This window comes from Haemaphysalis longicornis, unplaced genomic scaffold (assembly GCF_048455015.1).
Source record: "Haemaphysalis longicornis isolate Haplotype H1 unplaced genomic scaffold, Haemaphysalis longicornis Haplotype H1 scaffold_1, whole genome shotgun sequence".
Lineage (NCBI taxonomy): Eukaryota > Metazoa > Arthropoda > Arachnida > Ixodida > Ixodidae > Haemaphysalis > Haemaphysalis longicornis.
This window is the reverse complement of record NW_027526203.1, coordinates 162,105,667-162,131,691: the sequence shown is the minus strand read 5'-3', so window position 1 is coordinate 162,131,691 and position 26,025 is coordinate 162,105,667. Positions and strand designations below refer to the sequence as shown.

General features: G+C 46.8%; 1 long non-coding RNA gene and 1 pseudogene across 1 annotated transcript in view; one reads left to right on the top strand and one right to left on the bottom strand.

Annotated features, from left to right (window-relative positions):
- The window catches only part of LOC144138769 (uncharacterized), a 53,823-nt gene extending 36,404 nt beyond the window's left edge, over positions 1 to 17,419 (bottom strand). Inside the window, exons 1-4 of the long non-coding RNA XR_013315970.1 lie at positions 17,232 to 17,419; positions 14,908 to 15,055; positions 12,584 to 12,950; positions 8,734 to 8,951 (exon numbers count right to left, since the gene is read on the bottom strand). This is a non-coding gene — a long non-coding RNA (uncharacterized LOC144138769). The remainder of the gene's footprint in view (positions 1 to 8,733; positions 8,952 to 12,583; positions 12,951 to 14,907; positions 15,056 to 17,231) is intronic.
- LOC144155501 (uncharacterized) overlaps positions 1 to 26,025 on the top strand; it is a 339,376-nt pseudogene that overhangs the window by 92,457 nt on the left and 220,894 nt on the right.

The following is a 26,025-nucleotide window of genomic DNA, read 5'->3' as shown; positions in this document are numbered from 1 at the left end:
TGTCCACGTGCATGCCGCATATATCTAGGGAACTGACCGAATACAGCGCCTGCTAATTAACCCAACGCGCGCATGAAACGGACGGCGCAGCATTCCGACGTCAGTGCGTATACGAATGAGAACTTGGGTTTCATTGCCGTGTGTTATTTCGCACTCATTATTTGCTGAATAAGTAAATAAACTGGAATTACAACAAGAAAATAACTTTTTATGCCGTCATCAAATAGTATCGAGATCTGCTCCGACTTAGCTTCCTCTACGTTCCTATAGCCGCTCACTTCACCATGTACATCCCAAATTTAACGCGGCCTCTTTACCACGCATGTTCTTTTGGGGAACGTGTACCATATGGAAAGACAAACTGACCGGGTATACTCCGTTTTTTTCATTCGACGGGTTGGCCGTATCTCTAAGAAGCTCGCACAGATACACCTTAATACAGCTTTTTTTCATACCTGCCTGAAAACAGCACCCACAAATGGCTTCCCAACTTTCCTTTCCTATTGTTGAAACATTGCACGCCTTTCTTAGGTAGTAGATTACGGCTGTATTATGAAAACGTAATCGTGAATCGACAAGGGAAACTTCCAGTTCCATTTTGCTAAGTTTTCACAAGCATCTCGCACTGTTAACTTTCTGCCTTAAAGGAGTAATGACACCAAATTTTTACTTCATATTTTTATTGAAATGGCGACCTTCGGAAGCCTATTTGGGCCCCTTTAAATCATGCGTGGCCGGGTTGTTTTTATGTTCCGCCTGTATATCCTGAGACAAAAATAATCTAGATAGAAGGCTCAAACATTTCCTTGTTGCTGGATCCTCATAATTGCTCGAAAAAATGAATTTACTGGAGAAATTTTACATGAAAGCTTCTGTGCATCTGTGACGTGGGAGTGCGAGCCATACATGTCGCCAGCTAATTAAAATCGTATGTGTTTTCCCTTCATGTTGCCGCAGTAATTACAGTTGATTAATGAAATGGATTCAAACCCAAAGTTCATGTTCTTTAAATTGCCCCCCTTCATGTGAAATTTAGTCATTTTTATAGCCCCTCTGATGAGCGAACGTTCCAACTAGTCCACACCTTGCACCCTTGTTTGAAATAAACAACATCAAGTGGGATGTTTTATATTTCAACTTCCCCATAGACATTTCACCTACCTCGAGCGCCAAAGTCAGAGCACCATCATATTGTAACATATATGAAACAATAAAACAAAACAAAACCTAACCCTGGTGTGATACTCATTTTCCAGCCGATACTGCCTGTACGAAAGCTCATTGTCCTATTTCAAGGATTTTTTGTCATTATACAAACGGACCTTCCAAGTAACCTGAAAACTAACTTCCCCATTTTCGCTTTTGTTCCCTTCCATTAGCATTGCACATATATCTTCAGATTTTTCCTGGTGTAATTTTTATTCGTAAGAGGCTCCAATGCATCGAACACTTGTCGCGTTCTGCTTGGCGCGAAACGAAATACAGAGCGCCAGGCGTTCTCAGAAAAATCCCCGCCTCGCGCGTTCCTTTCTTCCTACATGCCTTATTTTTTGTTTTCGTCGTCACCCCGTCCCTTCTAGAGGGTGTCGCAAAGGAAGTTTTAGCAGCGGAGCGCGAAGTTGGAAATGGCCGAAAAAAAAAAAAAAACGATAAGAAAAGGCTTTTGTCCTTGGCCAACGTCCTACGCACCCTCCTCTCACACGCGCACACGTGTGCGCCGCTCGCAGAGCGGTCCCCTCCTGCTCCTCTGCGCTTGGCAGCCGTGGCTGCCGTGCGTTGGGTTAGGGAGAGTGAACCCTCCCTGTTCTGTGAGTGAACGAAAAGCGCGCGCTTTTGCAGAAACGAGAAGCCATCATGACAATCAAGCAGAATGGAGAAGGGGCAAATACGAAATTTTGTTGTGTGGCCGCATGTTACGGCAAATATTTGTGGGCTGGAAAGTTCATAGCAACCGACCAGTGAAGGTAAGCGCTCGTTTTTCTGAGCTCGCCTCGTTCTTTCGAACGCAGTTTACTCCGTAAAAGAGCGGGAACAAGACTGCCCTCCCGTTTCTAGCTTCTAAGCATATCCTTCTTGCTTTTGTGAATGCGTACGGTTGTAAAAGGTGGAACATGTATTCAGCGCTTAAATTTTATGGAAAGAATATAATGCGAAATGAGGTGGGCGCTCAGAAGTAGATTTTTTGTTGTGATGCTGAAATCGAGTGTAGGTTCTGCAAGAACCTTGATACGTACGATTGGCTTTTAATTTACTTCTCGCCACAGCTGCTCACGCGCGCGAGAAATAAAACTAATAAGTTTAACTTCGTTGTCATGTTTAATTTCACGCGAGTTTCAGCGGCATGCTGTTCCAGAACACTATTTAGCGTTGCAGTTAGGCCATGTTATCAGCTGCTTATGCTAACCATCTTATGATGTAAAACAACGCCTTACGTCTTTGTAGTATTCACAAACTTTCCATGTGAAAAGCTGGTGTTCGTCGGATGCTTATAATTATAAAGAAAATAGCATACGCAAAAAAATAAAACAGCTCAATGCCAGTTTTAAGCACATTTTTCGAGAGCAAACGGTAAATTTAAATTAGGCAACCAAGGAAATACATGGTTATAATTTGTGTAATGTTTCCATTCTTGACAATTGCCTGTTTTCTCATTTTTGTTCGTTGTGTTTTTATGTTTACGGGCACTGAGGCAATTATCGTCTTCTTTCAATTAATATTGCCGACGTGCCACGTCATCATCAGTTGGTCGGCTTCTCTGGTTAATTGAAAATTCTCTGGTACACTGTCTGAATGCTTTTCACTTAATTACTCAATGGCCTGTAAAGAAAGCTGTGAGGTATTTTATTTTATACAATTAAGTACCTTTGTCCTTTTTGTTTTCCAGGAATGCTTGAGAAACCCACTCATGCGATGTGTGTGTCATAAATTTAGTTGACACTGGCATTAGTAAAAGTTAAACATGCAAGACAAAGTGTAAAGTGGAGAGGCCTGTTTTGCTATATTTCTTCCTAAAGGTAAGATTTTCCCCATTAGCTAAAATTCGCTTCACTTCAGTTTTCTGCACCACTTCTATATACTCTGTTTTGTTTTCAGAAATGTCTTCAGATTTACCAGCACCACAAAACTGACACACGAATTAAGCTCATCTGAAAGAAAACGTCATCCAAAGTGAGCTTTTGAGCACGCCATGTGTTACAGCAATGCCCTTTTGTTTGTTTTCCAGGAATGGCTGTAGACTCTCATCTGAACTACCAGTACAAGAAAATCGATGCGGCCATATTGTATACCAGAAGTCCTGGTGTTCTGAGAGGTGAGATATTGTCTATGCTGTAACAACTTTGTAACTCCTCCTAAACTACAGCTTTCGTTCATTTCGCAGAAGCGCTGCAGTAACAACCCTATGTTACTGGGTTCATGGCCGTCAAGTATGTCATCAAATTGACTTGTCAAGACAGAAGAACAAGCAAGCCCAGGAGGAGGAAAACGAAGGCATCGTCTGAAACAGCGTACTTGCGAAATTCAAGGCTTTAACAGTATACGTATTCGGCTCGATTGTTAATAGTAAAATAAAAAGCACGTGTCATTTCATCTTAAACAGTGTCAGTGTTGTTATTTACGCTAGCTGCCTGCATGTTCCTTGCTTTAAAATTCCGCCATTTCTTAGTTCGTCATTTTGCCGGACTGCGTTATTTGTGTGTGTTGATCAGTGTAGAGATCAAATGTATGAATATACAGGTCTAAAATGCCGGTTTATACCTTTCAGGAGTTTATGCAGACGAGGTTTGAACTGCTCGCCTATCATGCCGTCAACAATCGTCTATCTAGGAAAAAGTTAACTTATATTATTTTCATCTAGTTATTGTTGCATGTATATCTGTAACTGTAAGTTACCTGTGCATTGCTGCAATATTATTGCTTTGTAACAGAAACATTGCTTGAACGTCATATCAACAGTGCGCGGATGTGGCCCTCGTGGTGAAAAAACGTATCTATGAAGTCACGGTAACGTTGTAGGAAGCATTGCTTGGACATTAAAGTGGCGTTTTCTAAATGTTACCGGCACGTTTGAAAAATGTAGTTGGAAAGTTACCGCAAAATTGTAGCAATGTTATTGCAACTTCATAAAAACATTGCTGGAACGTTGAAGCAACGTTCCTTGTATGCTAACTGCATGTTAAAAGCATAGATCTAAAGTTGCTGCAAGATTGTAGCGATGTTATCACAACGTATGAATGGTACAGGGATATGCTTAAATGTGGTATGCACGTTGCAAAAAGATGGTGAAAAGTTGCTGCAACGTCATCAAAAAACGTCTCATAAACGTTGTTCAAATGTGTCCCGCAAGTGGCTGGAAGGTTGCTCCAATAGTGGAGCAACGTTGGCGAACGTCAGAAACAACGTTTTCCAAACATTAGAACAACACCCTTCAAACGTTGCCCCCATGTTGGAGCAATGCTAATATACCATGTTGACGCAATGTTTCTGAGTAACATTGCACTAACGTTAAAAAAAGCGGACATTAGCCACGTTTTGGCAACGTTAAGGGGAAACGTTGCAAAAATGTTCGGGCAACATTCTGTGCTACCAGGGTGCACGAGCATATTCGCTTGCGCCTCGTGCGGCATTTCAGCGAGCGGTTAGAAGTGGTCGCTGGAGCTGCCTGCACCGCTTCACGGCCAGTACCGACGCCATGTTGCCGCCTCTTACCGCGCCGCACACATTACATCAGTTGTATCCGCGCCGGCATCGCCGCGCCTTCGGTGTGCGCTGCACGTTTTCGCGAGAAATCGCTCCATGCGGTTCACGCTTTAGAACGCTGTGCAGATAAGCCACCGCTCTCCCCGAACAAGCGAGCCGCGCGAAGATTTCCACCACCAGTACGTTGCGCTGATAAGCAGCCGCCTTCGGCATCGTGAACGCAAGGTGGGGTAAAAAAAAAAATCCCGCTGGCCTTTCTTATCATGTCCTGCGGCATCTTCATAGACGCAAAAAATGCAGCCGTGGTCTTTCAAAACACAAACACAACGGAAGTTAAAGGGGCCCTGAAAGGCATTTTGAGCACACTAAATGAACTAGCGCAACCGTTAGATTGGGTCGTCAACGTCCTCTGTGCCAAGTATTACTCTTTTACGCGCAGCGGAAAGCTCACACTTTTGTTGCAAAGTTTGTCGTTTTTTTCTCACCCTTTCCTTCGTGTTTTTGGACGCCGCCATCTTCACATGTCTACATCATCGATTCCCAGATGTTCGTCATGAGCTAGACACCCTGCTATTGGGCGGCTTTTTCACGCACTTCCGGCAAAGAGATGAGTCGTCTGCTCAGCGTCGGCTCACCGGCTTATCTGCCAGCGGAGTTCCAGAGTGCTTGGGCATTTTACGACAAACGAAACAAGTGTAAAACAAACGCTTAACCGTTTGTATTGAATGCAACACGGCCATAACACGACATTGATAATCTGTTACCTGAGTACGTTCCATAAAGAAAGCGTTGAAGCCCCGTGGCACTTCTTTCGTGCAATCGCAGAGAACGCCCTGAGCCGAATGCCCGGGTTTGACGCATACATTTTATTCAACTTCAAAACAATCCAGAGATGCGTTTCTAACGAACATAATGTCACACCATGCGTTGAAAGTCTGAACCACGATTTACAGAGGATGGGTTGCCTCCTGCCCGTCGTAAATTCGGTACTCACCTCGCGCGCGCTTTGCGGGGACGAACAGCAAGTCACTTAACTCTGGCGCACAAGCCGATGGCTTTTAGCCACGCACACTGCACATACCCCATGCGAGGTTGAGTCGTACGTCGCTCGAGAAAGATAATCCAGACCATGGGAAGCACTATCCACCCGCAGAAGCACAGCGGCGCATTTCATCGCGAAACAAAGGCGTCCACAACACACACACCATCGCCTCCTGTAATGCCAAACGCATCTCGCACTTCCCAATGGGAATGAATGATACGCCTGCAGTGCCCACATGTCGCGAGGTGGGGCCCCCAGCTGAACCGAGATCACGGAACCGTAACTGACTTCTAAGCGGTTTGTGCCTTGTTGCCAAGGCAACCGATGGTTGAGATTGTCAAAGAAATGGCGCTCGCTCCAGCGCTAGAAAGCTCAGAGCCGCGGCGTAGAATCTTTTGCCAACGTTGCCGCTCTCCACCACGCGTCGCCCCAAGCTGAACTGGTCACATGATTGAAGCGTTTTGTGCACGGGTTCTGTATCGGTTTAATACGATTTTTTCACATGCCGCCGGCAGGAATTACCACCGCCGCAAAATAAGACCCGGCACCAGCGGGGCCACATCTGATACGGCGCTTTTTGGATAAACAGTGCGCGGTGCATCAAGGGAACGAGCGCACTAAAGTCCCTCGATAAACGCCGATCGAGGGACTTTAGAGCGCACGACCCTCCCCATGCGGCTGCGAGTTCGCCGCCGATAAAAAGTCATGTGCCGCCAGCAACGTACACCGCGAAAGGGCAAGGCGAGGCCGCCGCATACATGCGGCCAGATTTTTCGTTCGCTTTTCCAGCCTTGAGCGGCGGAGTGCGGGATTCATGGTGTCAACAAAGCTTGCCCGTAGCAGACGACAGTCTGATCAGCGCAATAGCGGAAGTACGTCACCGCTGCGGAGCGCAGCATCACGGGAGGCAAGGCTCGCGCACCGTCAACAGCGGAGAGTAAGTCGAAAGGAGGAGGAAACGCGAAGCGATGATAATGCGCGGTTTTTGATTTACGATTTCTCAGCTAATACTCATCGCTTCAACAAAATTCTTGCGGGAGGAGATTGCAAATACATTGCTTTATTTGGGTACATGTACATCCATGCATCGGCGGAAGGTATTTCAGGACCCCTTTAAAGCCGCACTCACCGTTTGTAAGACCGCGCTTTTGCAATGTGTAAGACCCGGCAGCAGCGGCTGATGTTAAATATACGAAATAAAGACCCTTCCTTCGTTTTTAGGCGCTGTGCGTTTGGGTGATAAAAAATTTAGGATGACTTGAGACGTAGGTGGCGATTTGGTTGAATTCGCGCACGTTTTGGTTATAGTGCAGATTTTTGCGGCTCCCGCGACATACGCTATAAGCGGTCTACACTTACTATGTATATGCAATATCGGTCAAAGTACCCACTTTAGGGCTCATACCCCACCCCCCCCCCCCCTGTCGGATACTGCATACTTCGGCTACAGCGGACGTTTTTTTCCAGATTAAGAGGGTCCTTTGTAACAGGCGTAGACTGTACTACATGATGTCATCAGTCCCTGACAAAACCGTAATTTCCCCAAGCGGAGAGGTGCCACTGCAGACAGCCACCATTGCCCGTGCAATGGACAGCCCAAGGCATCGGGAAAATGACTGGAACCCCAAAACAAACACCGACAGAGCTCAAAATGTCTCTAAGATATCTTCATGCCCACTGTCAACAAAACAGCCTCAGCGCCAACTACATCTCCAAGCCGAATTGTTCCAAGTGACCTTAGACCATACCCAAGGCAGCAACGCGTAAGACAGGGCAAAGAGGAATGAAGAAAGGTAGGAGCAAAGTCCTTACAGATACACCAGAGAAGCTTGCAATTGAACAAGAAGCCACAGAGAGGTTTGCACGAAACAGCCTGAAAAAAGGAGCTCTTAACATAGCTAAGACTGTCGATACTTCCCACCCAAAAAAGAAACGGCTACTGCAGAAGGATTCCAGTTATTCAAGTGAAGAGGAGACTGTTGCTGTAGCATTCGATGACTCAGACAGTGCGACATTTCTCAGGCCCATTGCCCAAACGAAGGTTTTCAAGTATCAAAAGGTGACTATTTTCCTGTCAGGTTTGGCAAAAAAACTTCTGACGTCTATTACACAGGTAAATTCGGGAGCAGTGACAACATTGACGTCAGTGGCCAGTTCCTGCGCACGAAAGACGAAAGCTCAAAGTTTTACTTTCCTCCTCAGAAAGATATAGGGACTGTGCCAATGACGGACATTGTTATGAAGCTGCCAGTGCCAAGACCTAACGGGGAACAAAGCGTCTGCAATCTTGCTTCAAGTTGATGTTTAAGTGTCAGCTTTTAATGTCCGCTGAAAACGTTGGGAGCAATACTTTACGGACGTCCCACACCTTATAACTGATGTCCCACTCCAACCAAAAGACTGGATGGAATGGGACAGTTTACTATTACAAATAATTCTTTAGCAGTGACACCAGGAGTGACAGAAACCAGTGCTTAAAAGAATTTGTGCAGCCTGTTTCAACTTGTACGATAATCCATCAAGCATGTTTCTGTGTTCAAAAAAAAAAAAAAAAAACTAAAAATACTTTTATGAAAGGTGTCCCATTCCTCCCGACTCTCCCCTACCTGAGTTTGAATTATTGCAATCGAGTCTACTGTAATCAGCCCCGTGATTTGTATCCTTTTTCTCTTTTCATTTACTTGTTGCTATGCCTAAGTATTTATGCTCCTTGTTGTTCCTCTTTTTTTGAAGTATGTTTACATGCTTTCCACACCCGTGTAAGAAATTTCCAGCCGTTAGTGCGTGTGTCCTGTGTGCTTCCTTCCTCATGGTTCACTGTTTCTGCACTCCCTGCAGATAACCAACTTGCCCAACCAACCATTCTTTTAACCTGCAATGCAGGTCAACGTTTCCAACCTTGAGCTAGGTTACATGAGGGTGCAGCACCTTTGTTTCCCTCAGGGTGCCAATACAAGGGGTACGGACACATGCAGGGAAATGAATTCCCCCACCTGCAAGGCACGACACATGGGTGCAGTCCCACGGCACATCGCAGCTGCTCTCACGAGTACACCCGCATGATGACAGGGCCTCCACTCGTGCGGCGGTGGCAGCAGGTGTGACAGCAGCCATCCCGGGTGCCCTCTCCGTCACAGTTGCTAACACTGGCCAGCAGTGCACGGGCACTAGCTGCCAGCCTCCTGGTCCTGCTCTATAGTTTGGGCAGACCCTGCATGACAGAGGCAGAGGCACTGCAGACAGAAACCCGGATGACGCATTTACTGATCCAGTTTACAAAAGCCTCATTTAAAAGGATTGCAGGTCAATTAATGGCACCCTAGTAAAGGAGGCTGCATCCACCAGAAGATAATGTTCACCTTCTAAAGGCAATGGATGGATTTAAAACCTCAGCCTATTTGCCCCGTTCAAGCAAGCAAGGAGAATAATTGTTTCCCCCAACAGCGTAGAAAGCACAAAAAATGCAAAAGAGAAGCTGGGCGTGAGAAATGTGAGCGAACTGAGAAAATTAAGGGTTAGCTTGGATACTTTAGCTTGTTCACTCACTTTTGGTTAACCAGTCAAACTCCTGACTAAAGCACAACATTTTTTTGGGGCCGGCCTACAGAAATGGCACAAAAAGCAGTGTTTACTAAACTTTGGGAAGTTGATTGTGGGGTTTAACGTACCAAAGCTACAACTGGACTATGAGACATGTTGTAGTGGAAGACTCCAGACTAATTTTGACCACCTGGAGATAAACTTCGGGAAGAACATAGCTGTACTGCTCATCAGGCCGAGCAAAAATGCCTCAACCACACTTTGGCAGCATCAGGAACACTTGCACAAGTAATCCGAACCCAGTACTATGCTGCTATGCAAATACTGAGAAAAAAAAAAAAAACCACTTGGAGGGCGAGGTTACTGCATTTTAGAACAGCAGCTCCAACATTCACTACGTACCAGTGCACCAATCACCGCAAAAAGATAGCCTCTGAAAGGAAACACTGGCTCAGGTCAGATCGAACAGCCGCACAGACAGCCATCAAATAATGCACTCTACCATCACTGCAAGTCAATTCTCACCCGTACAATAAAAAACCACCAACACCGAAAAAAATATCTCTAAAACGTTTTTGCAGCACTTTTCAATGGAGATCCCATCAGCACATGCAGAACTTATCCAATGCACAATCATTTGCATGCTACAGGTCCTGCATAGTATGCCGACAACAACGGATGTGTGACATAGCAGCAGCCCAGTACTTTTGCCCAAAATGTTTTTAAAAAGCTGTTATAGTTCATATGCCTGCTTAAATGTACATGTGAAACCCTTAAGCGTGAAGGCTTTTTTTTTTCTTGGATATTGTGCTATATTATATGATTAATAGTTAATGTACTTTTCGGTGAGCTAATAATCGAATCACTATGTAGTGATTCGATTATTAGCTCATCGAAAGGTACATTAACGTACCCACCGTGGTGGCTCAGTGGCTAAGGCATGCATGCTGCTGAGCTCAAAGACGCAGGTTCGATCCCAACTGCAGTGGTTGCTTTTCAGATGGAGGAAAGCGAAAATGCCTGTGCTTTGAGATTGCAGTGCACGTTAAAGATCCCCAGCTGGTCAAAATTATTCCGGAGCCCTCCAGTACGGCGTGCCTCGTAGTAATTTCAGAATTCGAGGTCTACACAGAATTCAACAAGCGCTCCCGTGTTTTGGTGAAAATTAAGCTTCCAGTCTGGCGATGCCAAACGGGTTGAGGAAAGAGTACGTAGCTGTCTATAGCCCATATCGTAGTTTACAGTAGAAGAGCGGTGCATTCATGCTGATGATTTACGACCATGTAGCTCTACCTTCCAGGAGACTGCGATTTACCACAAGGCCCGTCACATCGATGTTCTAGACGTCTAGAATTCCACAGTGCCCCAAAAATCACACATGTGCACAGGACAACACGAACAGAGCAGCCTGTGAGACCTAAGGAAAGTCAGCGCCTGCCCCTGGCCCTGAGTCCAGCTGAGCTCCAAGGCAAAAGAACAGTTCTACAGGTTTGCGTGGGTGAAGAAATAGGTAGTCCCTGGCCTTGCGCCAAAAAAGCAGGACTGCATGCATTTTGTTAACATACCTGATGCCCACCAATTTGAAATGGAAATATTTCCAGGATTTCCGGCCAATGCTCAGACGCAGCACTTGGAAAAGGTAGCCCTCAGAAAAGGTAGCCCTGAACGTTATACTGGGGAACAAATATTGAGTCACTGCCAATACCTTCCCTTTCCTCAGCTTTGGCTATCGCTGTAAAAAAAGAGCTGTGCCAAACCTCTACTGTTCTTTCAACTTACACCAACTGACCAGCAAAGATAATCTGTGTGCCATGCCCTTCAGCAACATTCATCTAGTCAAGGACAAAACAAAACGAAGCAAGCAGTGAGGAGAAATACAAATTAATATAAGAAAAAGAAACGGAAAGCGCATAAAAAAGCATGATAGCAAGTAAAAAACAAAACAATGTGAACAAAATGTGCAGGAACTTGAATAGGCCAAGCAGGACATATACAGTTAAACCTCGTTATAATAAAATTAAAAGGGAGTCGAGATTTGCTCATTATAACCAATAGAGTAGAACCTCATTAATTCAGATCTCTAAAGAGTGAAAAAAATGTCCAAATTATCCAAATGTCGAATTATTGAGCGAATAACAAAAACACACATTTCCAATTCTTTTATTCCATACCTTCACTTTGAGAAGAAGTTCGTGATGCTTGTTTTTTTGTTTTTTTGCGGACAGCTGAGTGAAAAGGACTAGTTTGCGGGCATGCGACAATGCCTCTAGTGCAAGCGTATTGCCTGGAACATCGTAGCAAAACTCCTCTAGAACAACGAGAGCATCTGCGGCTGCTGCTGTGGTGCTACGCACCAGGAATAGCACTGAGCACAGTTGGATAAGAAACTAGCTGGCGCCATCTCTCGACGACATGTCACAACTCATGGCGCAACTGCTTCTAGAGGAGGCAATGCCTCCTCTAGAAGCAGCACATTTCCGAAAGAAAAACAGTTTTTCTTGGCCTCCACGATCAATTTCCACAGTGCACCATTGCTGTCGATGAATGGCCCTCCGCAATGGCAAAACCGGTCGCTGGTGGCTGTCGCTCTAAAATAATGTGGAGGTGGTTGAGATGGTAACAATGCGTGCTCCAAAAAACTTGTTTCAGCTGCGTCGTCCTTGACTTGCCTCCAGTCCGAATTTAACTGGTGCGCATGCAATCTTGCGTCGAATTAGTGAATGTTTCATTTGCATCGAATTAGCGAATGTTTGTACATTTTTGAAGGGAGGGTTTCCCACACCCACACGCCACATGAAGTGGCTGCATGCCGTGCGCAGCGAGAGGAAGGTGGGACTGGCTTCACGGGTGCAGCGGACGCAAGCACGCCATCCAGCTTAGTGTGCGTTGCTAGAGGATGTATGGTGGGAGTTTTGGACTGCTAAATACAGCTGTCGCATAGCGCACCGTCTCAAATTTGCATTGTGCAACAGCATAAAATTGACTGAAAATTTTATTTCCCAACAAAATTTTTTTCATTACACCCCGTAACAGGCAAATTTTATCTTGTTAAAACAAGGTTTTAAATAGCCTGGTTTCTATGGGGACTTTCAAGGGGAATAACGATTTGCTCGTTATATCCATTATTTCATCATAGTCCATCCCTTTATAACGAGGTTTAGCTGTACACTGCACAAAACATATAAATGGCAAACAAGAGGAGCAGAGCATAGGAAAAAGTACACTGTCGCTAACGTTGGAAGCTTTGGAGCCTTGAGGGTACCGAAGTGTCGAGGCAGGTGGCCAGGGCTTCCAAGACCTCACCTCGCTCTCTTGCTCTCCCTGCGTACAGCAGCTGTCCCAAGGGGTGAACGCCCCTAGTGGTGCCACCAGCTGCATCCTCCTCGCCGCAAACTCTGGGAACTGTAGACCAGGTGCGATGAGGCCTGGCAGGGCTGCGGCAGGGCCTGCTCAGCAGTGCAGGCCGCCTGGACTGGCTTCCAGCCGCTAGCCGCCAGATCAGCAGACAGGTATTTTCCATGGCCACATGAGCAGCTGTGGCACCAAGGGGCAGGAAGTGCACCTCTGCAATCCACAGGTCCACCTGCCCATTGCCCCCGAGGCCGAAGTGAGCAGGCAATCACTGCAGGCGAAGCTGGGCACCCCTGTTGGCCAGCCATGCTGCTTTCTCCTGCACCAGGAGAGAGTGCGGGTACCGATACAGCAACCACAGTAGCGCCATCCAGAAGTCACCTAGCAGGGCACACTGTGCTGAGGCAGGCTGCAACTCCAGCGGCAGGTCCAGCCTGATGCCCGTGTCCGCCAGGCAAGCAGTGACGGACGATGTGGCATAGTGCAGCCGACTGCCACTGCCACTGAGTGCGTCTGCAGAGTGGCCTCCTCCCCCACAGCGACTGCAGGGAGGGCCTGCCAGGTCGCCCCAGACAGCTGCAGCTGGCCACAGTGCAGCATGCACTGCTTGCTCTACAGGGCTGTGATGCCCACGTGCACGTTCACCACCAGGGGAGGAAGGCTTCTGACAGGTCTACAAGAGCCATCGCACCATAGTAGAGCACATTTGTGCCTATGTGCCGAGGACTATTGTAAAAAATCTTGTAAAGGACGTAATGTATCTGAACACTTCCTTTTAAACCAACGGGTCACACATAATACAGCCTCTCGTTACATATGCCAACATAACCTCACGTTCACCCAAACGCGAAGATGTAACCATCTTTAGGCCTGCACCACTGCATACAAAAGGGCAGATGCTACACAGTATTAGCTACCCTATAGACTGAGAGCCTCCAGCGTCAATCACTGTCAGTGCCTCAGTGCTGGGCATACGTGTCTGGTCCAACTTGTCCTCTTTTTTTCCTCTCTCTTTTTTGCCCATTTCCCCTTTCCCACGTGCAGGATAGCAAACTAGGCTCTAGCCAGGTTAACTTTCCTGCCTTTCTTCTACATTCTTCCTTCCTTCCTTCCGTACTTACAACAACCTCTACAGATACTGGATAACAAGCTAGTTGCTTGGCAGCCAGGGGAAATCAAACCCTGTGGTCAAATTATCTGCCTTCCCCACATTTCATTGCAGTTAAAGGCTTAAAGTTGAGGTATGCTGGCAGCGTTCAAAGGGGAGGCAGCAAAAGCAACAAGGGCATAGTATGCATGCAAATTGGATCCTTCACCCTGGCAGTGGTTGGCATATGGCGCCCGGCAACAAGGTGAAGTTTTTTCAAGTACTGATAGCCCTCCCCTTCAACCCATTCACCCGTGAGTAGGGCTGCAGACCCATCTGAATGCATCGTATGCATTCCAGCTTAAGAGAAAAAAAAAAGAGTTGTGTGACTTGTGAAAGTGCAAATACAGAGGTGTATTTTAAAGTTCCTTTCTTTGGTGCAATTTTTCTAAAGTTGTATTAATAACACTGCGTTAGAAATTTCATTTGAATGCAATTTGTGCAGGCATTTAACTATTTGCCCACTTCAACCTTTCTTCCGAGGCTTACAAGTGATGTCGCAACCCGCAGCTGAAACAATCAGCTCTCATCTTTTTCAATTTCATCCAGCATTTTCTTTGAATTTCCTTCCAAAGTCCTCTTAAAAATTTTTTACAGCAGCTGCACAGTGCCACATAGATGTGATGTAAATAGTTGAAATCGATGCCTAAGCCAGGCGTGCGGCGTTACCAACCAAGCTCCAGTGGGCTCTCCCTTGTTGACTTTTCCCTGTTTTTTCATTGTTCGGACATCATCTTCTTTTTCTTTCCTTTCACTGTGCTTAAATGCACTGTTTTTGAACGAATAAACGGTTCAGTCCTCAGTGCCGGTCTCAACCTCTCCACCAGAGTACGCGCTGTGCATGCCCACTACACAACAAGATGTTGGATGCTATCTACGAGAAGCTGCTAGAACAGCATTTGAAAATTATGCAATTTTAATAGTACTAAATTCAGTTTCCCAACTTAAATTTCTATTCAGGTTGCTGCTAAAATTTCAACACAATGGCCTTATATTGCTCTTGAACAGAAATTTCTGGGCCAACAGAAGAAGCATGTATGTTGCTGTATGTTGCTAGGCATATTTATGTTGTAAGAATGTGTGTTGCTGGGCACATTTGAGTACAGAAGAGGTGCACGACAACGCTCACCCATGCAAGGGTGTCTGGGTCAGCATGTGCAGGCCCCTTACGACGTGAACTTCGCCAGATACTTGCATGGACGGCAGTGCGACTGACTGCATGTCCTGCCTTGGCAGAGGAAGATGTTGTGGCACGGGTTTCTGGTGAAGAGCGTGCCCTGGGCAAAAAGGGGGAAGGACACGTCTTGAGCTTATTCATGCATTAGAGCAGAGATCGATGAACACGACTTTCAAATAAAATAACCAAAGCCTGCCGACAGATTCTTTTCTTTGCCGGCACATAGTAAAAGCCGGCGCACCTTATAATGTTTTTCACTTTTCCTGTGTTAAATACGACCGACATTTTCAATACTTGAAATTTTTGGCTAATTCTGAGTAACCCTGGCTCTCCGTAAAATTCGAATCAACCTGCACATTAACAGGACCCCCCTTAGGAACACATGTCCTCAGACGCCCAAAGATCTCTTCTCACAGCCCTCCTATGACTAAATGTAAAAAAATACTGTTAGCATTTCCTAACCCTGTTTGGACTGATCACACAAAGTTACACTTTCGGACATCTGAGATTGGCTTGCCACTTTTACACCCCCGTGGAATGCAGCAAAATCTGCATGCTTGATCCCGTGTAGCAGGCCACTTTTCAAGCCTCAAAAGACTCAAGCACACTTTGATAGATATGGCCACAAGTCTCGAGTTACTACCTGGGCACGTATATCTACCAATGCAAGAGCCACCGGTATAACAGGAATAATGTCAGCGATATCAAGTAAACCAGACCATGTCTTTGTCCTGACTATAAAACCGATATTAAGCTTCAGCATGTTGCCAGGGGGCCTTATACTTACAGCTGTGGCTTTGCTAACATAGGTGGCGGCCCTCACACTGAAATGACACGACTGAACAATGCCAAGGAATTCCAGCACACCGTCACAAAGTACGTACATCACACGTGACATACTGTTTTATGTAAAACAAGCACAACATGATGAATACATCAGATATAATTTTCTCAGAGCAAACTGTTTTCTTATCCCTTGCTGCAGTTTACAACAATATTGAATTCTGGAGCATCCCCGCAAATAAACTGCACATTAACTGCACGCAATACGTGACGCAGCAGACCCACAGCCTGCATGAAACATTAAATTAGCACACGCAGCTGAGCAAGCAGGCATTCGTCACTTTCAGGTTTACTATATTCAATTTTGAGGGTTTTACGTGGCGAAGCTGCACCTGGGCTATGGAGGTGCACTGAATTGAAGGGTATACAGACTGGTTTTGACTGCCTGAGGTCCGTTAACGTGCACCCACATCTCGACACCGGCATTCTTGATTATCGCCTCCATAAGTAAAATAGTTGCAGTCAAACATGCGTCGTGAGCGTACCATCCAAGTCACAATGCAATGGTCGAGAGGAACTGCTGTGAAAAGATGTGCTGGTTCAGTAAACAGAAAAGATAGTACTACTGACAGCGCGCGCTTGCATGCGAAACCGCACGTACAGTCTTTGTCAAAATTTTGTGGGCCACGGCGACCATGGCCGGAGCAGGCGTGCGGCCGAGCAGGGGCGCTGCGCTTGCCGCTGTCGGCTGGTTGCGCGGCTAAAGAGAGCGAGGGGAACTTTTACTCTTGCTTTTGCAGTGCGTCCGGCGCGACAAGTGCTGCGCAAAGTGCCTGCGCTGAAGCGGAGTGTGCCTACTCTGAAAAACCGGCCCCGGTGCACTTATCGCGCCAGCGATAGTACGAAAGGAAGCGCGAAAGTTCCCCTCACTCTCTTTAGCCGCGTAACCAGCCGACAGCAGCAAGCGCAGCGCCCCTGCTCGGCCGCCCGCCTGCTCCGGCCACGGTCGCCGTGGCCCACAAAATTTTGACAAAGACTGTACGTTCCACTAACTTTTGATGAGACCATAGTCCGAAGCAGGGGCAAACGTTCCGCGCAAACTGCACTGCGTCCTCGTAATCGTCCGCAGAATTGTCATGCTGTATGCAACAGTTGTAACGATGCGCACGCACACACGCACTCATACAGAAGGTAGTATATATACGTATACTGCGCACCTTTGAGCTAGCATCGACATGACAGTGAAATGAAACAGCTGTGTTCTTGTTGCGCCGTCGGTGCAACGACGGCCACAGCCGCGTTACGTCTGTGGGCCAGGCAAGTTTGCACCACCGTCGTGCTTGATGTGGGTAACGCGCCAACGCCTATACACCCCGTGGAATATCCTGCCAAGCTGCGTTCAGCGCTGGCACAGTGAACACAATAAGTTAACGCAATATTTAATCATCTCATATGTTCTGCACGGACAGTGAATACATATGAAACAAACTTACCGTTGAAAGCCTAGCGATAGCACAGCGTAACCAAACATCGACGGTCGCTGCCGCTGGTTTAATTGGTTTTAAAAACAGATCCCGAGCTCATTGATCTTGAGCTCTCATTGATGAAGGGGCGTGTGTCTTAATAGCCGACATACCGACATTTGACACGCAACTACCTTTAGCAACAGCCGTTCGCGACGTACTACGGTACTACATGTGCACTCAGCCACTCAGCAGTGCCAGACGTTGCCGAATGGTTTCGGAATTCGCAGCATGAACGCGAGCCGCTAAATAGGCTACTTAATTAGTGGCTTGATCCATTTTCGCAGTAAAAAAATGGAGATAATGCACGCTGAGCATGCTTTCCCAAAGTGATGGCAGTAGCCAGAAAATAATCGTAACAGTTTGTAGAAAACACTGCACCATAGTTGTGATCGCAAGTCGTGTGCGAACAATTTTTGTGTTTGGTTCGCACGTCGAGTGCGAACACTTTATGTATTTTTCTTTTGGCGTTTTAGTAGCGCGAATTCAGCAACTGCTACGAAAAATGTGTGTTGACAAGCTGCGCAAAGACACGCCAGAAGAGAAAATACGCGGGCGAGCGCGCTTCCCAAGAGAGAGAGGGAGTCAAGGTGGGAACAGCAGCGTTGCCAGATGGTGAAATTCGGCACCAGATTGGAAAAATCTGGTGAAATTTGGGGGCTACTGGTGTTGATGTACCGGAACGGCTACACCAGGCATTATCTGATGAAAACTGGTGAAAAATGTTGAGAAATGGCTTGTCACTTGAATTAATCAAATTTACACCGTTTTGTTAGTCTTTCATCTGCAGTTCATAGGTGGCGCCACTTTCTCGACATTGAGGCTTTTGCCTTTTTGCATTGTATTGGTTGGAGCCTAATTAAATCTCAGTTCAAGAAGAGAGAAGTATTGTTATTCTAGGCACTGTACTATTGTTTCCTCCATGCTTGTGGCACTTGTGGGGTGGCCATAGAGGAAAGGGGGGTAGCGCTTCTTGGTCTTTGTTGTTGCACGGATTTGTCGTCGGCGGAGGGGGTGGAAGTGGGGGGGAGGTGATGGGGGAGGGTTTTGTGGGGTTGTTGACTGGCGTCGTTGGAGGAGAGGAAATTTCTTGGTTGGTGGCCGCCCTCAGTGCACCTCTCCCATCCTCTTTTCATGAATCACTTTCTCGATCGGTGAAAACGGCGTTTGACGCGGCGAATAAAGTTGCTGGTGCTGGTCCGCGATGACGGCTTTTTCTTCCTTTTTACGTTCGTCGAGAGCCGAAAATACAGATGACGTGTGAATTTAGGTGGTAAGAATCAAATTGTAGGTAGCTTCGGTATGGGTAGGTTTAACACTTGAAGGCTGAATTGATTTGCCTGTCTCTTCATCAAAGCAAGGAGGAATTGTGTTTGTCTCTCTTTCCATGGTAAACTGAATTGCTGATTCAATCGAATTGAGGTGCAACAGGAGATTGTCCGCTGTCCTTTTTTTTTTTTTTTGATGACACAAAACCAGTCATCTCCGCAGCGGAGAAACACCTTGGGTCTGTCGGGAAATATATTCAAAAGGGTTTTCGCGCTGGCCCGCCGGCCCATATGCGCCGGCCCCGCGAGGTGGAGAGAGAAGGAATGAGGGAAAATGAAACCCGCGCCACGCAGCGGCTCCGGGCCGCTAGGATCACCACATTAGAAAACGAAACTATAGTTCATACCACAAGCTAGCTGCAGCACTGTGGAGGCTACATTGTTATCAAGAGTGCGCCCACTGAGGGCGCCTAACTCGCCGTGAAGGGGGTCCTGAAAGGACATTCCCTTCTCCCCTCTTGGCAAGCGGCACCGCAAGGCCCCGGCACCTTTTGTCGTTTCCTTCGCGGTGAATTAGGCGCCCTGAGGGGGACAACAATGTAGCCTCCGCAGTGCTGCAGCTAGCTTGTGGTATGAACTATAGAAAATGTCGCCTCAGAGTGTTTATGCCTAAGGTCCCTAGTATAGCTACGCCACGAAATTTTCCGACCAACGAAAGGTATACTGCTTCCATTTTTCGCTGTAAAAAGGTAAAAAAGCCCGAAATACGTCATAGGAGCCATATTTTAGTGCTGGTGAAATCTGGTGAAATTTCGGCCAGGATTTGGTGCCGAAGCCCCTTTCCGATCTGGCAACGCTGGGGAACAGCACAGCGAAAGGCCGCCGCCGAGATGGCGAGAGAAAATGAGCAACTAATCATTGAAGTTTCTCAAACAGGAGAAGGCAAGCGTATAGAATTTTACCTTTCGTCTTTGTCCATTGTACAGTATTGCGCGTGTATGCGAAATATGTGAATATTAAGTACATTGCACTGGCTACTTTTTAACGTTCGTTGGGTGGGTTCAATGCAAAGATATGAACGAAGAATGTGCGGTTAGCACACTTAGAGGAATAACCAAAATCTCAGTCACTTTCACTACAAACGTTACGTTGATTTTTCTCTACAGGAAAGCGCTAAAATAAATGGACTTAAAATGGACTAAAAAAAGACTGAATGCAATATTGCATTGTCTTTTTTTTTTTTTTTTCAACGTTCTATATCATGACCAGTGAATCTGACGAGCCCACTTACTTTACATCGGAGCTGTTATAGGCAAACCCAACCTCTTTTTTTTTTTTTTTTGAGTTCGTATAACGAGAAAAGCTGCCCCTTTCTCGGTGCGGCCACCGGTTAGCCCCCGGCGCTTCATATTTTGATACAAGATGGCGTAGATTGCCCTTACAAACGTGTCTTTTCAGCAATGCACTTGTGTTCACAAGTGAAGCCGACTTTAGGAGATCGGTGTATGCCTGGTCTTTGTAAGTTGGCCTTTCCTCGCTGTGTGTTGCAAAGTGAAGTCTATTTAAAAATTGAATTGAATAACATTTACTGAGATAGGGAGGCCACATGGCCGTATTTGGGCAAGTGGAGAGGAGGTGGTGATCACTCAGTCATAATTAGGGCTCATTGCAAGGAGCCCTAATCACGCATCACTTCCATATGCTGTGGGATATTGCCACGTAGACGCAGGTTTCTCCAAGGAACAGAAGTTTATTGGAGCGAACTTGCGCTCCAGTAAGAACTCAAAGAATACACAAGCGGGGAAGATAGATAGATCGAAACTTTATTATTCGAATCAGCCGCCTCGTTCCAGGCAGCCGCTGAGGGCTCTGATGATGTAGGCCGCCAGTTCCCGTTCTTCTTGGAGATTTGCCGCAACAGCCAGCCGCTCTCTGGTGTAATTGTGTGGTTAATTGTGTAGGGTTGTGAGGGCACTCCCACAGAATGTGGTCCTGGGTAGATGCCATAAAGCAGTGGGGACACAGTGGGACAGGGTTGTCTGTTGTGCGTTAGAATAAATGGAGCCGAGTGGGTGTGGGCAGTGTATATGTTTGTGCCTGGCGAATGTGGTTGCTTGCTCGTGACGGCTAAGCCCGACGTGGGGAGGAGGGAACATAGAGAGAGCGTTGGCGAATGGAATGCCGCGGCCAGGCGCGTAGCCAGGATTTTTTTTTTTCGGGGGGGGGGGGGGGGGGGGGGGGCTAAAGTTGTTTTAGCCCCTCCCCCCCCTTTCCCCGCACCCTGACAGAACAAAAATCGATGTAATTTGCAAGCGTCCCTAAAGGCTAAGAAGACACAATACATGTTTGGTTCATTAAATAGACTCCATTGTCCGGACAGCAATGATACCAATCTTATTGCAAGTTTCAAAGGAATAATCGAGATAATAAAGAAAACTTAAGAAGCAGTGACGAATCCCCAGCCACTTTCCTGCAATTTCTCTATGACGTCACAGGATCCTGTTGGTACGATTGGCGCCCAACGACCTAAACCACCGCAAAAAAACATGATCGCGCGATTGTTGAAGGGCCTCGATCTAGTTCAATTGATCCTATCATGTGAACTTTAACGTTCTGCTAACACACTCATAACTACGTCTTAGTGCTGGCCTAAACTACATCACTCCTGCCGATATTACGTCACTGCAGCGCGAAGTTTGCAATTTTTTATATGTGTTGCACGGCTTCGGTTGAAAAACGTCTTCTGTGACTGGAATGGAGCTGAGTGAGTCACCAAAGGCTAGTTCTTTCAAATTCAACAAGGTTGTATTCTGTCTTCAAATGCGCTGTGTAAGGTCTCGCTCATGATAGTGGGACAGAGTGAGCAGATTATGATGGTATTTTAGTGCCAGGTGAAGTTGTAAACGGGAAAAAATCAGCAGACCACGTGGTGCAAATCTACGCCCGTGATACGGGACGTATACTGCACGCACAGGCACCTTGTGCAGACATTGCATTAAATGACCATAGTTTCATGTGATTACTTGCTTTATTTCAATGTGTGTGGTGTGATGAGTGTGACATCCGCAATAAAACGGCTAGGCCGTAAAATGAGTTTTTTTTTATTAGTTGCTGTCGTCCAAAATGCAGAAGAAAATTTTTTGCTTATGAGCATTGTACACCCGTACAGCAGCTTCCAGTGTAAGGCCAATGGAGCTCATTTTGTGCAGCCTACATCGAATGTATGCACTTATACGTTATGTTTAGCGCTGGTCTGATCCTTAAAAAAAACGACAGGCTGTGAATTATGCATACAAGCAGCGTTATAACACTACCAATAATTTCAGCAAATACCAAACCTAAACACGGATATCACGCACAAGAACTGCGCTGTTAACGGCGAAGACTACACGAACATGGCAGGATTAGCCGTCACGCAAAGCGGAATAATTCAGCCATCGGTATTGTCACGCCATGTTGTTCAGCCGAGTACACACTGTCAGTTTTAAAGCTAAACGATAAAACAGCATGGGCGGGAATGTACAGGAAGCATAGGAATTTTGTAGTTTTCTTTAGCGACACGGGAAATGGAAATTATGTTGGTAAGCTCCTTGGTCCACCAGAAAACGGAGCATTGGGCAGTTAGTTGTACAGAGCCAGCATGACCTTCGGGCGTGGGTCGATGCTCGAAACAAGTTAGCATATTGTTGCCCGCAGTGCACCAAGAAAACATGCGTAATTAAGGGCATGGCCCCGCGTACATAAATGCTACAGACTACCGTGTTTCAGCACGAAACGGACAGTAATAGTACAGTTAAGACACTCGTTTGGTTGACAGCGACCGTGATGTTCAAACTGAAGCATGGTTTCAGGCTACGACATAATATATTGTCAAAAAATTGCAAAATTTTCGGTGATAATTCCTGTTTATGGTGATGAATGATTCCTCGGTCATTTTGGTTACTTAAGTAATGCTGACTGTTGCTCAAAATCCAGGCAGAACCACATCAGCGCGCACCCGTATGTATAGGGGCAGGGGGAGGGGGGGAGCGCGGAAATGTGCTGGTGTTCTTGAAAGGGCCTGTGGTCTGTCGCCTGTTTCATTCGCTCATCAAGCCAAATCGATTGAGCATTGAAAGAACGATTCTCGTGGGCCCACAAAGCTTCAAAGAAAGGCCAGAAAGAGGGAAAGGAAAATTCTACTAAAAAGGCACGTTCGTTTCTCCGCCACCAGTACTAAGGTCCTTCACTTGCGCAGACTGCTATGATGATTTTAAAATTGCGTGTAGCAGTGGATGCACGCGTCGGTATGAAATGGGGTAACAAAAGTCGCGATGACGGGCACACGATGCAACAGCGGCTACCTCTCATGGAGTTGTGTGCCTGTAAATGAAGCAAACTACTAAAACTGCAGCGAGAACAAATATGTATTTTAACTCTTCACGTACTTTAACTATTCGTGTACTTAATGGACAGCGGTAGCTCTTCATGTACTTAACGCTGTCCCGATACGCTCTGAGTAACCCTCGTTAACTTTGTGCATCATAGGATATTCAGGCGTTTATACGAGTTTAATTTACGTTTTCCCTCGTTCAAATTTATACCTATCCGCTTCATCGCGGGCGCTCCTTTCAACAACCAATTCAAACGCAAATATTGCATTCAAAATAAAACGACACAATTTTTTTGGCTCGCAGACAGAAAGGTACTGTGATATCGTGTAAATATTTGGAAGCGATTATTTAAATTTAAAAAGACTGCAGTGATAACCCAAGGGTAAATCAGTAGTCAGGGGAAAAGAATGACTTACAATTGGGATCTCTTTTGTGCGTTGGCACTTCCCAAAGCCAGTGCGCTGCTGTCCTTGCGCCGTTCTGTCATATCGCCGTTGTGACTCCGGCCCCTGAATCATACACTGCTCTGGGCAGCCGCCGCTCAGGGAAAAAGCGACCGTGGACGCAATGGAGGGTCTTTAGTTGTGACGGAGGTCGAAGATGGCCATCGAATATGTGTTACTGCCGCGACCGCTGTCTGCCGGGCTGGTGACCGTCGTGCCTTCACGTTTAGGATTAAGTCTGGAACTCGCGCGGCGAGCCGCAGCGTGCTCTTTTTGTCAACTCGCTTTTCCCCAGTTCCCTAGGTTGGCGAAAAATACCGCCGAACAAATCTGTCTAATCGCGGAGGAGAAAATTACTGTCTGCAACACCGCTTTCAGAAGGGGACACGCAGTGCGCTCAAGCTGAGACCAAGCAATTATCCCACGTCAACACCCTCCCGGGTTACACAGAAACGTGAAAACGAAAAAATGAAGGCGGACGCACGGAAGAGGGGCATACTTTGCCGCCTTCAGCTAAGGCACGCATTACATTTCGCCCAATACGCAGAGTACCCATCGCTTTCTTTCAGCTAACTTGCAGGAGTATTGACTGTCTGCCACCGCCGATTGCACGTGCCACTAAATAAGCTGATCTAGTTCTGCTTACACATACAAAGATTGTCTTTTCCCTTTCCGGCCTTCACCGTACCAGTCTTCACCCATCAATGGCTTTCTTTCTTACGCCGCCAGTTAGTGCGGACCACTCCTTGCTTCCATGCCCACATCGTGACGAGTCGATCTCCTCTCCTGGGAACGACTGTGGGGACATGCCACACACAAAGGGGCACAACGTGAGCCGAGCTTACCCGAGGGAGCCACCGCTTTTGGAGCTGCACCCTTCCGCAATTGTCCTGACCCGGGCGCTTCGTTTTGTGTATGCACAATGCGTTAGAACAGTCATGTTTTTAATAGTGGCACGTCCGAAGGTTATGCGCCTTTGTTCACAGGCGACGTACCAGGCATAACAGGCAGCACGGAGTGCGCTGGAAAAATTTCAGCCCCCCGCTGGCTACGCCACTGGCCGCGGCGTTTGCCCCGCGAGCATTTGTCTTTCCGCGTAATTATTTCTGGAGACGTCGAATTAGAGCGCGAATACTGCCGATCAAAGAAGAAGATTCTACTCTAGTGGCGACCGGGCGAAACACTCTCCTTACCAAATAAGATAGCCTATGTGGCATACAGAAGAAATAAAAGGTAAGCGCTTCACTTCGAAAACAGATAAGAGCCGGGCGTGACCAGACGCTGGCACTTCAAAACACATCGGTAAACCAAACAGGAGGCATGCTTCGCGGCGATATCTTGAGAGGGGGAGTGTAGACCCAATCTTACACTACCCTTGCCAGGCCACTCTTAATTGAAGAAGAAATACCGGTCGGAGTTTATATTTTAAATGCATAGCATTTTAGTAACTCACAATGTCACGCGGCGTTCGGCCTAGTCCGCAGCCAGGCCACTACACTATAAAAGAAACAACAGTTTCCGGCGCCCGGATTCGAACCCATGACGCCGCGGGCGGAACGGCAAGTGCCGGGCGCACTACCGATTGAGCCACGCAACCAACACGGATTTCGATGCACCGATAGCGCCTTATATCCTTCACTCATTTATGGTTTGTTTCGAAAGCGCCATAAGTTGTCACGCGCCTCCGCAAGATGGTGACACAGGTTCCGCGATCGAGACTATGATCGAGAGACCCGCCATAAGTTGTCACGCGCCTCCGCAAGATGGCGACACAGGTCCCGCGATCGAGACTATGATCGAGAGACCAGCAGCGCTGGTCGCGTCTCGTGCTGCCGGGACGCCCCGCTGTAGCCCACCGCAAATTTGATGACGTGCAGCGTGTAACAAGAAAACCAACAACCAATACGTAATCCATACGACTTGCCGGCGCACCCCCTCGGAAATGCTGTGCATTTGATCGTGCCCCTCGCGAGGGGGATGTATCTTTTTGTTTCCCTCTCCTGAACGACACCACGCGGAGAAAGCGCGGGCAGCCGTTAGGGCAGTTCGGTCGTTCGGTGGCACCTACAGCCGCGAGCGATTAGCGCACTTAGCGAAGATTTTCATGCGTATATAACCAGGTCAGTGTCATGCGTATTTGCGCGTATATAGTCTGCGAAAGCCTGTGAAGGTTTATAGTAAAGCCTGTGAAGGTGAAGGAGACCAACTTTTGAACCTGTCGGGGAACCACTACACCAACGCAAATGCAGCCTCCTGCCAAACTGGAATTTAATCCGAACGTCGAGAACTAAACAACGTTGGAGACTTTGCTCCTCAGTTTCTTGCTTTAGCAACTCTTCTCGTGCAGCAGTTGTACGGATTCTCATAGCCATGGTAACAATGACTGAGTGTGGCTGCTCTCGTAGAGACACGATTGAATCTCAGGTAAGTAAGGTTTTGGTTCAAACAAATAGCTAGCAATATTTTCTCGGGAAGTGTGCACAGTTTGAGTAATTCTTTCAGATCAACATATACTCAAAAGTGCTCCCTAGAAATGGATGCAGTGCTAAATATCGTTCTCCAAAAATATGTGGTATATCTGAATAAGCCTGTGTGGTCTGCTTTGTTTCCCCTGTATTCAGTTTCTCGTTGACGCCTCTGCGGGCGCCACTTTAAAATCTCCTCCCCAATAGAAACCATA